We start from the raw sequence: 13,489 nt of genomic DNA on the forward strand, positions 1-13,489 counted from the left end.
TTGGACTTAGAATTATAATTTTGGGTAAATAGATTATATCAAGCTTAAATATGATTTATACTTTGGATATTTAGTTATATGTTCGAAATTGATGGATATACAAATGAAGTATCAGGTAATACCTGGATCCAAACCCAAACCTACGGATTTGATAATATAAACCCCAATAGAATATTTTGGTTATAAGTTATAACCATATCCTATTCGAACCAGTTTATTTTTTTGTCCGGTCCGAGGGTGGGTTTTCAGATACAGTTCTTTTGTCCAGGTCTAGTCATCAGCATGGAAATAGGTGAACGAGGTAGTGAATTGTGTTTAGTCTCTAGACATGGTACGGGATAAAAATTCAATTGTAATGTGGTCATTTTCCATGGGAGAGATGATGATGTCGTTCTTGTTGAATGCAGCCACAATGTTCCTAGGGCATATAATTAATAATGTTCTAAACATTCTGGTTTCGTTTCATCTCTAATGAGAACAATTAATTTCCTAGGGCATAGAATTAAATTAAGGGTGTGTTGTATTTTTAGTACGTTTTGAAAAAATAATAAAGTTTTTATTACATTTACTATTTGTAATTAGAGAAAGAGTACATATGCTTTTTGTCTAATAGCTCTAATGTAATAGAGAGGGAGAAGGTGGAGTATGGATGTGTAGGTGTGTGAGAGAAAAGAGTGACAAAGTGGGGTATGATTGTGTGAGTGTGTGAGAGAGAAGAGTGGGACATAGGGAATAAACATAAATATATATATATATATATTACACATCTCATTCTTTTTAATAACTTAAATATTTGTTAATTAATAATATTTATTTATTTTTTTGAAAAAATAGATACAAAAAATCTATGTTTTTTTCTTTAATTTAACATGCATTTGTTTTCATAATTTCAAATAAATTTTAAATTTTGATATCAAAAATGATATATGCAATGGTTCTGTACAGATGTCTGTACACCAGATATAGATGTCTGTACAAATGTTTATACACATTTTGTTTTAGTAAATTTAAATATATTTTCATATCAAAAGTGATATATACAATGGTTCTGTACAAACATCTGTACACATTATTAAGTATACATATGTAATTTGTTTATTCTTAAGTTTTCAGATGTCTGTACAGTTAATAAACTGTATGGATACAAAATTTGTAAAAAATATTTAACATTATCAAATATATTTTCATATCAAAAGTGATATATGTAATATTTCTATATAGATATTTGCGCACATTATCATCTTTACACATTAATAATTGTATAGATGTAATTTGTTTAATTTTTAAGTTTTCATATATCTGTACAGTTAATAAGCTGTACAGATATAAAATTTGTAAACAATATTTAATATTATCAAATAAAATCATCAAACAAAATGCTTCAAATTATAAAGAAAAAAACATAAATTTTATGTATCTTAAAAAAATTAGAAAAAAAAATTATATAATCAAGTATTTGAGTAACTAAACATGAGGGGATATGATTATTAAAAAAAAAAAACTACAGCCACTCTCACAAATTCTATCTCACAAATGGATCTTACACCTATTTCTATAATTTCAAATAGTAAACGTATTACTTCTTTAATTTTGTTTCCAAAACGTACTAAAAATACCTCTTAAATTAATAATGATCTAAAGCAGTTGTTTTTACAATACAAAAGACTGATTTTAAAACCATAACGAAACACTAGTTTTTGTTTGCCGTGAACAAACAAAAAAAAGAAACACTAATTGGTTAAAAACATTCTGGTTTCGTTTCATCTCCTCTAATGAAAACAATGATAAGCAAAATTCGAAACTTCTGGTCCTTTTCAACTATGCTTGTTGCGCTTTGATGGTGGCATGTTCTTCATACTGCTACTGCCGCCTCCACCGCTAGTTCCAGGCCGCGACTTCCCAAACGCTTTCATCTTCCTTCTCTTCCTCTCTTCCTCACTATCAGACTCAGCTCCATGCTCTCTGTCTGCATTACTAGCTTCTCTCTCCAGTTCATCCCAAGTCTTACCTTTCTCTTCCTCTGACTCTTGCTCTGAGTCCTCCTCTTCTTCATCCTCTGACTCCACCAGTGACTCACTCTCTGAGGCCTCATCCTCTGACTCAGACTCAACCTCCACATCTGATGGTTCATATCCTTTGTCTGACTCCTCAGAGCCCCCAGATTCTGAATCACTTCTGTCCAGATTCAAAAACTCCCATCCTCCATCATCTATGAAGCTCTGCGGATCATCCGTGATCGTCTTCAGGATCTGTCTCTAGTTCAGATTCAGTTTGCTTATGATTTTTTCGTCAAATTAAAAACGTTACTAGGAGATGTCTCTATCGAAAGACTCCTAAGAGGGCACGTTTCTTTCTACTTCTGCCATCTTTTTGTAACGTTTGCGAACTCACATGATACATGCCTTCATCGAACGAGTAGGATGCAAGAATCTTGCACTTAAAGCCACACTTTGGGAAATACACAATGTTCTTGATCCATAAAATATCGAATCTCGTCTCTGAGAAATACATTCTTGCAAAGATTGTCACCACGTCAAGAGTAGCTAATACTATTCATGCCCTCTCAATTCAAGGAGAAAATTAAAGTTTACACACCAGTGGGTTCTCACTGCTACATGTATAAATAAGAAAAAGCTATCCATTCTACTTAGTCAAGTAAACTTCTCTTCAACATATTAACCATTCATCATTATAAATAAAAGGGCACCTACACTCACTTCATCCTCTATGACTCACTGTGTAGGAACCTAGATGAATGTCAACTAAAACACTTCCTGAGCTAAAGCAATAAAAGAGACCATTTGCATATACAAGGTTGCTATGGTCATTCCTGTCAAATTCACGAGCAAGAAATATCTTGAGTAATCAACTCAACTGTTCCAGGATAGCAAATGCTTATACAAACGAGAAATCTTGTAAAAGGTCTTAACGCTAGTACCGCACCAGTACTTGATGCAAGGGCCAAATAGATTTCAATGGTCTAAAAAGACAGTTGTTTAATGACATTCGTGCTTTCGCTATATCTTAGACATTGCGTAAAGCCGTTACTTCCAGGCCATTGCTTTCTCTTCGGCACCTACATCTGCTACTTTTGTGCCAATAGCGTCTTAGACATTTTACATGATATATCTTCGTATAAGCATTTGCTATCCTGGAGAAACTGAGTGAATCAATCCATATTTTTCTTACCCTCTTGGATTTGACCCTAATATTCATAGCAATCTTGTCTATGCCAATGGTCACTTTTATTAATGGTTCAAATCGAGAGGTATTTTAGCTGAAGTAGATCTAATTTCCTGCACAGTGAGTCATCAAGCATGGACTGAGCATAGGTGCCTTATATTCATAATGATGAATGGTTTAATATGTCAAAGAGAATTTAAATGGCCTCTTTCTCATGTATACATGCAACAATGAGAAGCCACTAGTGTATAAACTTGTCTTGAATAGGGAGGAGATGAGTAGTACTAATCTTGAGGACCTTTTCAAGTATGTACCCCTTAGAGACGAGACTGGATATTCTAGGGATGGGTAATAGTTTGTACTTTGCAAAGCATAGTTTAAAGTGCAAGAGTTGTGTATCCTACTCGTTTGATGAAGACAAGTACCGTAAGGAGAAACCAAAACTTACAAAGATAAAGCCGATGCAGAAAGAACTATGCCCGACCTCTTAGGAGCTTTTGGATCGAGTCACCGCCTAAGAAATGATGCGTGCTCATCCCATTGTTCCTATAAAACAAACTTAATTAGTAATTATCTTATTTATTACCCTAAAACATAGATTAAAACAATGTAAATAAAGTGTAAAAAATAAAACTTCAATTGTAGAATTTTCAATTATGAACCCTTCCAGGAAGGGGAGAAATCGTTAACACCAATAATCGTTCATGAATATCTTAATCAATGAAACAAAATGTGTTTAAAAGTATATTTTGGAGGAAGAAAAACATTTTGATTAGATGTTACCTTATTTCATAAAACTTTTCACCCTTATATCGCATCATAAATCTTGAACTGACATTGAATTTGTTTTTTAATGTAGCTACAATTTATCGTAGCTGACAACAATTTGGTTTAACCTGGTAATATATCAAGAATCAAGATATATTTCTTGAAGTAACTAATTTAATCAGCGATATTTCAATTGAATAAAAGTTATAAGAATTTATGTAGTAATTGAGTTACCTACGGGTTATAGACCAAAATGAGCATACATTATTTGTTACTAAAGACATGCACAGAAAAACCGATGACTCCATGGTGCTTATGTGTTGATATTACTCTAGACGGTATGTGGCCTTGTTGATGTCCCGCTCATCTGATACCAACTCTTAATTCTCCATTCTCTTCTCTAGAACAGTAAGGTAGTTGAAATTTAAATATATAGAAACCAAAAAAGATGTAAAATAAAGGAGTATTTTTGAAAATACCTCTTTTACTATGTCATTTTTCAAAAATACACTTTTATAGTGTCTATTTTCAATAATACCTGTTTTTAATATAGAAAATGATTAAATTCTAAACCTTAAATCCTAAATAATAAAACATATCCCTTAAAACTATAAAGTAAATGTAAAATAGAGAATTTAAATCATAAAAAAAAATCTAAAACTTAATTTAACATATTATAATTATGTAAAAAAAAGCAAAAATAAAAATGTTCAAACAAAAGGGTATTTTTAAAAAATAGTATCTTAAAAAACACATTTCTAACAAATTCCCAATAAAGAAATGTATACCAAAAAAATGTAGAACAGTTTCTAGCGACAAAACTTCTTGCTGATACAAACGCACTAATACTTGAGTTTTATGAAATAAGGTAGACAAAAAAGACGATCAATACGTGCGAATAACACTTATGATTATTATTATTTTTAAATGGTTAATTTATTACCTCTATGGATTTGCTGGAAGCTCTATTCATGATGATCGATAAGATCTTTAGCGACTAAAATAAATTTAATACACAAATATTTTAGGACATGAGTTGATTCAGTAGAAAAAAATGTATACTGTCTCGTACATATAGCTTTTGGAACAAACACAAAAGAAAAAAAAATCTCACTCGTTTAGATGAGAAATATATATCTTTATTTTCTCACTTTTCTGTGTGCCTTATCTTAAACTAACACCTCACATTTTATTTCTTTATATTATCATATTTAAATATTAAGGTTGCTGATTAAATGCTTTGAATGACAAATAAGTAAAAAAAAGAAAAAGAGAAGAACCAGTGATTTGCCTCATGATTGAAGCTCATCAACCAAAACTGGCCAAAAAGAGATAGAAGGAAAAAGAAAGTGTTAAATCAAGCAATGCATAATACATGGAGACGAAGAAAAATGCAAGTTTAAAGACATGGGGGTCGAGTTAATACCATGTTTCCAACAAAAAAAAGGTTGTCCCCGAGTTTGGAGTTGATGTTTACTTCCAAGTACGATCTCCTAATGTTTGCAATTTCTAGCTTTTTACAATTTGTAGAAAAATATCAATTCATCAAATCCACTCAGAGAAGAAAACACTAACTTGTAAACCTTATTCATTAAACCGGTACACAAAAGAGTGTAAGAAGAAACACCTGGAAAAATCAAACTGAAAGAAACGATTACAGTACAAAAGTAATGGAAGTTGCATATTATCAATATTACTTTAAATCAAATTTACTATGAATATTCAAACACCTTATTATTATTATTATTATTATTGTTATTATTTTGATAACTTAAAAGTTTTCTAAAGGGAAAGACTAATCTCTGGTGCCGGAAAAAATTATGTTAAAATCTCGAACCCAAATAATTATTGCTACAAAAACTCAGGTGGCGAGACTTACCTCCATTTACCACTGGACCAAGGCGACTTGGTTCTGAATCATAATTATTAGTGAAGGATAAAGGGTAAGTGTACTCATTGAGAAGGAAGCATATAAATCTCCGCAGATCTTCTTGTGCCTAGAACAACAAAGAAAATCTCTTTAAGAATCGATACAGCAAGATAAATAGTGAGAGGATAAAGTTGAGAAGCTTTGGAACTGATTTAGAAGTTTGGCGCAGGCAAATGATGAGTCAGTCAATGGATGCGATAACAATGAAAACGATTTGTAGCTTCACCAAAGTAAAGTGATGAGAATCAGAAAATTTGTAGGTGGGGAAGAAAAAGAAGCATGGACCTAAGTCTCAATTCTTTTTCAGATTCGAAAAAGGCTAAAGAGAAAGAAAGGAGTGAATAATGATATGTCTCTAAGCACTTAAATCTTCACAGAGATCAAAAAAAGATGAAAGAGGCTGAGCGAAGGCTAAGATCTCGCCACGTCATGTATCCAAAGTGATATATTTTGATTGGAATGCTTCAACATTTGTTTAAGATACCATGAGGAATGGCTGGGATTTTGCCATGTCAGCGAGCCGAAAGAAACGTTTCACTGGCTATTGTTTTCGAAGGGATAAAATTTGTTTTCTTTGCTAATTTAAAAAATATATATATATATACATATATATATATATATGTTGACTAATTATTCGTTTATGAGTTATTTACATGATTATATATTAAATATATATATATATATTTGAAACGTTTTTCAAGATTGGATATGAAAATTATGATAAGTTATAATGTTACCTTTTTTTTGTGTAACAAGTCATAATGTTACCTAATCTTCTTAATATGTAAATAATATTGTGCAAACACAATGTTATTATAATCAATAAAAGTAATGAATTTTCTTTATATTATTCTTTACTTTGTATATAATTATTATTAGCTACTATCTAAAACAACATAATCCTAAACCTTAAAACTCTATACCTTATCCGGGCCCTAAATATACCCTAAACACTAAAACTGTACATATACTAAGAAGGTGAATCCCTTAAACTTTATATCCTATCTTTACCCTCAACATACAATAAAATACTAGAAAGGTGAATCCCTTAGTTATGTTTTTATTTGTGTCCTACAATAAGAGAGGGTTCATTCCATTTTTAGAAAGATCGAATTGAAGATTTCTCGGGTCAGCAACTAATTCTGGCCAATTACTATTCACTAGTGCCTGAGTCATGGAATCCACCGAATGTCGCATTATACCATCTTTACTACCATTGTTGAAATGCCACCACAAATTCTCAGCCATTACTATAAACATGCTCTTCAAGCTTTGCTGATCATCTGTGATCGTCATCATGATCTATCTCCAGTTCAGATTCAGCTTGCTCTCGTAGTACGTTATATCTGTATTGTCAATACTCTCCTTTATCCCTCTAGCTAACTTGGGGGAACTGAGTCTGTTAGAGTTTTGCTCTTGTATTACACTAGAAGTCTAGAAGCCATTGCTTCAAATATAGAGCATGATAGAGAAAAACAAAGAATTAAAAAGTTGAAAACTTCTCTATTATTCTCGATAACTTTTTTACAATATGACAACATCCAACTTATGTAGTTTTTCTAAAGACACGCAAAAAACCGTTGCAACTCCCTACACTAACAATGGTTTGTAACAAGTCACGATTAAAACATAAAAAACTATTTTTTAGAACTGGGCTACCAAAATATTGAAAGAAAATTAAACAAAAACAATTTGATTTATTGGTTTTAGACTAAATAAACCTTTTTGATGGGCTCATTATAATAATTTTTATTAAAACCTGGTAAATTTACACTAAATTTTCTTAAAAAAACTGACCCCATACTCTCTCACTTGGGTCCGCCATTGCATCTAATCATATAGTTATATAAACTAACATAAGCCTTAACTCAATTATAACTAACAATGTCAAACCCTGAGAACATCTTTTTTGAAGTGTGATAATTCCCACATCTATAAGATAGAGGAGAGGGTAATGATATATAAGTGTTAAGGGAGCTTGGTGTTGGATTGAGAGAGACAAAAAAGTTCTCTCATGGCTGCTATCGAGGTAAGTCGTGTTATATAATGCTTAGGGTATGTATGATAATTGCGGTCAGGACGGCCAAATCCGTCTGCGGTTTGGACCATTCTATTTTTAAGGCGGACAATAAATCGCTGCGGGCCAACTTTATTTGTATGTAAACATGGTCTGCAGTTGGTACGATGCGGTTTTTTTTATATTTTTTGAACTGCACCACTGCGGACTATACTTGATGAGTGGTAAACGAAAAACTGTTTAAACCGGAGATGGATTTGTTCGCCTCAACCGCTGTAACCATTCAGAGCTTTAATCTATTAGAGAATTGATAGTTGTGAAGGATTATGGTTTTGTGGTGAAAAGGAGCTTCAAGGAAGGCTTTGGTCGTGGTTAGTTTCGTTCGACACCATGGTGGTGTCGGTCGACCCCATTTTAGTGTCGGTCGACACCAACATTTACAGACGGAAAGCATGGATTGGTCCGGGATGGCTACTTTGAGACAATTTTTTGAAGCATGAAACAGAGTCCGATTTGACTAAAATTTGGTGGAGAGCTTCATGGGGTATAACCTTCATATCCAACGGTGGGTTTGTGAAATGAATGGTTGGTTTCTGATTTAAGCAAGTGTCTATATCTTGGTCTGGCATAGACAGTTTCGTGACAAGGTTGGGTGTCGACCGACACCATGGTCGTTTCAGTAAACACAAACATGTAGTTGTGTGTTTGGTCATTGGAGAAAGGCTGAAGTTAGGGCTTGGCGAGGAATGATCGATAGAGGTGATGCCGATGACGTCGGTGTTGACCAACACCAGGTGGAGGTGTCGATTGACACCAACAGTTAGCTCTTGCGGAGCGGGTTTGGTTAGCTTGGTTTTTGGCAATAGTTGTCGAAAATTTTTAAGTGGTTGTGTGGAAGTGTAATGGGTGAACCGTGGTTGTGGTTAATGGACTACGGAATATAGTTAGTGTAGGTCGAAGCGGATCGTTGGTGAGGAGAAGTTCGTGGCTGGAGCAGAATAGAGTATTCCAGCCTATCTCTCTTGATACTTGGTCACTTAGGGGTAGTTGGTTGTGCGACTAAGTACCAATATGAGATCGTGTTCGGATAAGTGATTTAACTGATGCTTGTTCCTCGAAGTGGAGACAAGTGGCTTGTTCGGTCGGATGTCAAAGGAGTATGATGCAGAGTGAGAGAAGTCTACAAATGTAAGGTGCTTGTGGAGCTGAATTACATTCATATGACTGTATTCAGTTGATGTAGAGTATTGGTTAGTTGGACATAGCATGTACTTATGGAATTTTTTGTAAGGAGTGATTTCTACACCGGTTGTCTCGTCGAAATTATGGGGTTTCGATGAGATTGTTTCCTGTGCAAAGATTGGAAATATGGATGTGGTCGCTTCATGCCACCTCTCTTAGTGGGTCTCACGTCCTCTACCTCTCTTAGTGGGCCCATCCATATCCGACGGCCGGTTTGTCCGCACTCGCACAATTCCGATAATTATTTCTCTCTTGAAACTACTATAGCATAAGCACACTTAAATATGAAATTCTCTCTAGACCTTTCACCGAAAAGATAAATGCATTTTGTTGAAATAGATGACCAAATCAATTCTTTTTAGATATCTTCGCAAACTAAAATGTCACACAAATTGACCATGAGGATCGAGTATTATTCTACGAGCTCAACTAAGCAGTTGGAGGTCGGTATTAAAAATGAATGAAAATAGAAGAAATAGAAGAAAAAGCAAAATAACTAAATTAAGAGAGTTTTCTCCTAGGTTGCATGGAAACGATTCCCCCCTCCAAAATCGGAATTGCCGGAAATCGTTCAGAATCGCGATTCCTAAAATGAGCCTTTTAGAATCGTAGGATTCCGAGTTGAAAGCGTTGGAGAGTAGAGAACGGTGAATAGGGTTTTAAGGGAAGAAGATGACTTCGTGAGAAAATTACAATTTTGCCTCTTGTTTTTAATGACAATTTGTTTTTGTTCGTTCAAAGAATAGAACAGGTCTCCTCTAAAGACTTAACATCCCTCTCTCCCACTGCACTACGAAACACTCTGCCATTGTATTCACTTAATTTTATATATAGTAAGATGTAGGATTTATTTTAGTATTATTTATCATGATTTTACTTAAATCTAATTATTTATAATATGATTTTTATGTTTAGTATTTGATTGTATATATACCACCCGGTTCCTAAATTTTATTAAAAATTTGATTCTACGCTTCTATGTATCCGCTTGTGATTCCATGCGGCTTAAGTTTTCTCTCCATAGGTGTCATTAAAATTAAATTTAATGATTCTAATACTAGTTCACAAATATTTCAATGGAATATGTTTCAATAAAAATTCACAAAAAGGTAGTCTTCCATTCAATGTAACGTCTCGTCATAAATTATTTCTAATTTACTAAGTACCTTTTATATGATGAGTCATCCAAAACACATGGTTGACTAACGTCATGTTTAGGTCAATGATAATTTAGGCAAAAAAAAAAAATAGAAATAAAGGATGATTGTTTTAAAGTTTGTCCATCTACTTTATATAGATAAGTTTGGTGAAATAGATTTTCCAGAAAATTTAAAGTCAATTATACTCTTAATTAAAAAATAAAATTACAATTACTTAATTTAAGAAATGAATTTTTTTTTTATCTTTAAACTTGAAACATTTAACTAGAAGGGAGGTTTCACTTGCAAAACACATGGTTGACTAACTCATGTTTAGGTCAATGATGATTTAGGCAAAAAAAAATAAATAAATAAATAAAGGATGTTTGTTTTAAAGTTTGTCCATCTACTTTATATAGATAAGTTTGGTGAAATAGGTTTTCTAGAAAATATAAAGTCAATTATACTCTTAATTAAAAAATAAAATTACTTAATTTAAGAAATGAATTTTTTTTATCTTTAAACTTGAAACTTTTAACTAGAAGGGAGGTTTCACTTGCAAACCCCAATTATAAATAAACCTTTTATTGAATTTTTTTCCCCAAATCGTAATTTGATAGAACTATATATAGATATATATATACAACATGCTTATAATCTACAAAACCAAAGAATGTCTTTTTCCTTTTACTTTAAAAAACAAAAATTAATAATAATTTTCGTTCTTGCTCATTTTTACTCTTTAGAAAGGGTCAAAAATATAAAAATTTTGCAAAAAAAGTTTACTTGTGAGAAATCAAATTACCACATGGAAACAAAATTTTAAACAATGCTGAATCATCTAACAAATGTAATATTTCTTACGAAGGGAAATTAATTATGCATTTAAAATCCCAGTAAATAAATGGTCTTTTAAGTAAATATGAGTGGTTGGGAGAAAAAAAGAAAGTATCAATAAGACATGAATATACTTGGTTATTGATAAATCAAATTTTATTCGATCAGAAAAACAACGGGAGAGAAATAGCCATATCCTTATGAAGTATGTCCAGGAGACCGAAGCAAAGAAGCGGCCCCAGGGATATGTAATAAAAGAAACGCCACCAAATTGTGCAAGGAGGTCTGCCTCCGTGAATATTTTTTTATACATGGATGATGTATTATTGTTAAGAACAAAAGCCCTGTTTTATTTCCAATCGCGGCGATTCATTTGAGCGATTCAAAAAATAACATGATTTCCACACCACTTTCACATATAACGGTCGCTGGTGTTGTTACGAAACAGTCGCCGAAGCTTTAGAGACCCACTTAAAACAGTCGCTGGTTTTTTTAGCGATTACCGCGTCGCTGGTTTCTCTTAGAAAATATCTCAATGGAGTCGCTGGATTTACTATCAGAGATATTACAGGAAAATAATTATGAAGGAGAGAGACTGATTTTCAGTCGCTCAATACTATCGCAGCGACTGGGTAAAAGAACAGGGCTATCACATTTTGCAACTGCTTCAAACTTGACTGCCCACCCGTGACCCCGATAACACATGGAATAAATCTTCCTTCTACATTTTAATTTACATAATACTGTAATAACTAATAACTAATAAGGAGAATTATTGTAGTCGGGAGTATAACAACAACAATATATCTAGAACACATAAAATTTATTTTAGACTAATAAAATAAATGTTTTGTTCTATTTCGAAGTTGTTGTTGTATCTCTTGTGGATTTTTAATTGAAAAAGAAGTTTATTCTATAATTTGAACTTGTGAAGATGCGTATCTAACTATTCTGAAAAGCCCAAATTAACATAACATTGATGTGAGAAAAGTAACAAGAATTCAGGTCGTAATCAATCATAATGAAACGACGCCCAGACCTTCGACGGGAAGCTAAATTACCACTGAGCTACATAAGCTTTTGTTATAATTACGATGAATATCAATGGCGGTCCATCATCTTCTTCGAGTAATGCGATGGAACATGAAGAACGTTATCAATCTCGTCTCAAAGTCCAGTCTTCTCCCAGCGCCGATCACTCCGGTTCACACACTAAAATTTAAGAAGAACCTCTCATTTTTATAACCAATGAGGATTAAAGTAGCTACACCATAACAACTTAAGACTTGTTTCGTTGACTTGTATGTGAACTCTCCTCTACAGACTTCTCATACACATAAAATAACAACAATCTTGTATCACGTCTTGAATCACACAGACACTACTTCAGCCATCCAATACATCTTCACAATATTCACTCCTGAAGAATCTGCCCCTTTGATGACAGCTTGATCCTACAATTAACACTCTCACAATGAGTCAAAGATCATAGTTGCTTCAAAAAAACTGTAACTTGACCCTAAAAGCCTCTGGTTAAGGTTGTGGTGTTTCAACCTAAACCGGGAAAGGTGTAGCTAAAAGTGAAAACCGGTAATTTCTCTTGTAATTAATAATCAATTCAAAACCGGAATTTTTCTATGTTTCCTTCATATACAAATTGGATTTCACTTTTAAAACAAACTGGATTCTAATCATATGGACCTTGTTGATTAGACCAAAACATATGTCTGTCTGTATGCATATGGAATGGATTGTCGAAACTAAATGGTTCTTTATTTGTAAAACTTTATTAAATGTTATAGAGCTTCATTATTTAAGAATTTTTAGAAAATGTATAATATGTAAAGTATATAGTTTTGTAATTACATTTTATAACTAAATCTTAATTTTCAAAAAAAAAGTACATTAATTTGATATGTATATTGATAAATTTAAATTTTTTACCTTTTGCCTTTGATATTAATTTTTTTTAAAGTACATTACATTAATATTTAAATTACATTTTTACCTTTACTGAAAAATTAAAAATTTGCTTTAAAAGACCAATGATATGACAATGTAATTTTTTACATTTTATTAGGTTCGTTTCATATATGTCTTTTTCAATTAATATAGTAAGATAAACGTATACTCTTCAAATATATATATTTTTGTATTTTATAAAAATATGTAAATTTTAAATTTAGAGAAGATGCACATATTTTACATTTTCTCATTTTACTTATATCTTTTCATTTTATTTCTAAGTTTTGACATTAATAACAACAAAATAAGAATGTAATCACTTACCAATTGTATGCTCTTTTTATTTCTTTCCATTGAACATCTAATTTAATAAATTTTAATACTTTTTCATCGATAAAATATTTAATG

At 32.3% G+C, this 13,489-nt stretch overlaps 1 long non-coding RNA gene and 1 pseudogene across 6 annotated transcripts; both read right to left on the reverse strand.

The window, feature by feature from the left end:
• Window positions 1-1,604: 1,604 nt before the first annotated feature.
• Window positions 1,605-3,115, reverse strand: LOC147940229 (F-box protein At4g00893-like; annotated as a pseudogene). The gene is made up of 2 exons (XR_015563676.1): window positions 3,098-3,115; window positions 1,605-2,980 (listed from the first exon to the last, which is right to left on the reverse strand). The product of XR_015563676.1 is annotated as an F-box protein At4g00893-like (transcript).
• A 41-nt stretch (window positions 3,116-3,156) lies between these two features.
• Window positions 3,157-6,220, reverse strand: LOC104707359 (uncharacterized). Of its 5 annotated transcripts, XR_015563792.1 has the most exons (7): window positions 6,030-6,220; window positions 5,831-5,948; window positions 4,895-4,948; window positions 4,431-4,489; window positions 4,186-4,351; window positions 3,967-4,079; window positions 3,560-3,729 (listed from the first exon to the last, which is right to left on the reverse strand). It is a non-coding gene; the product is annotated as an uncharacterized LOC104707359 (long non-coding RNA). The 5 variants fall into 5 exon arrangements; XR_015563796.1 differs by lacking the exons at window positions 4,431-4,489; window positions 4,895-4,948 and adding an exon at window positions 3,157-3,296 and having other exon boundaries at window positions 3,632-3,729; XR_015563793.1 differs by lacking the exon at window positions 4,895-4,948.
• Between the last annotated feature and the right edge of the window lie 7,269 nt (window positions 6,221-13,489).

Source organism: Camelina sativa, chromosome 8, assembly GCF_030686135.1.
Source record: "Camelina sativa cultivar CO46 ecotype springtype chromosome 8, ASM3068613v1".
Classification (NCBI taxonomy): Eukaryota; Viridiplantae; Streptophyta; class Magnoliopsida; order Brassicales; family Brassicaceae; genus Camelina; species Camelina sativa.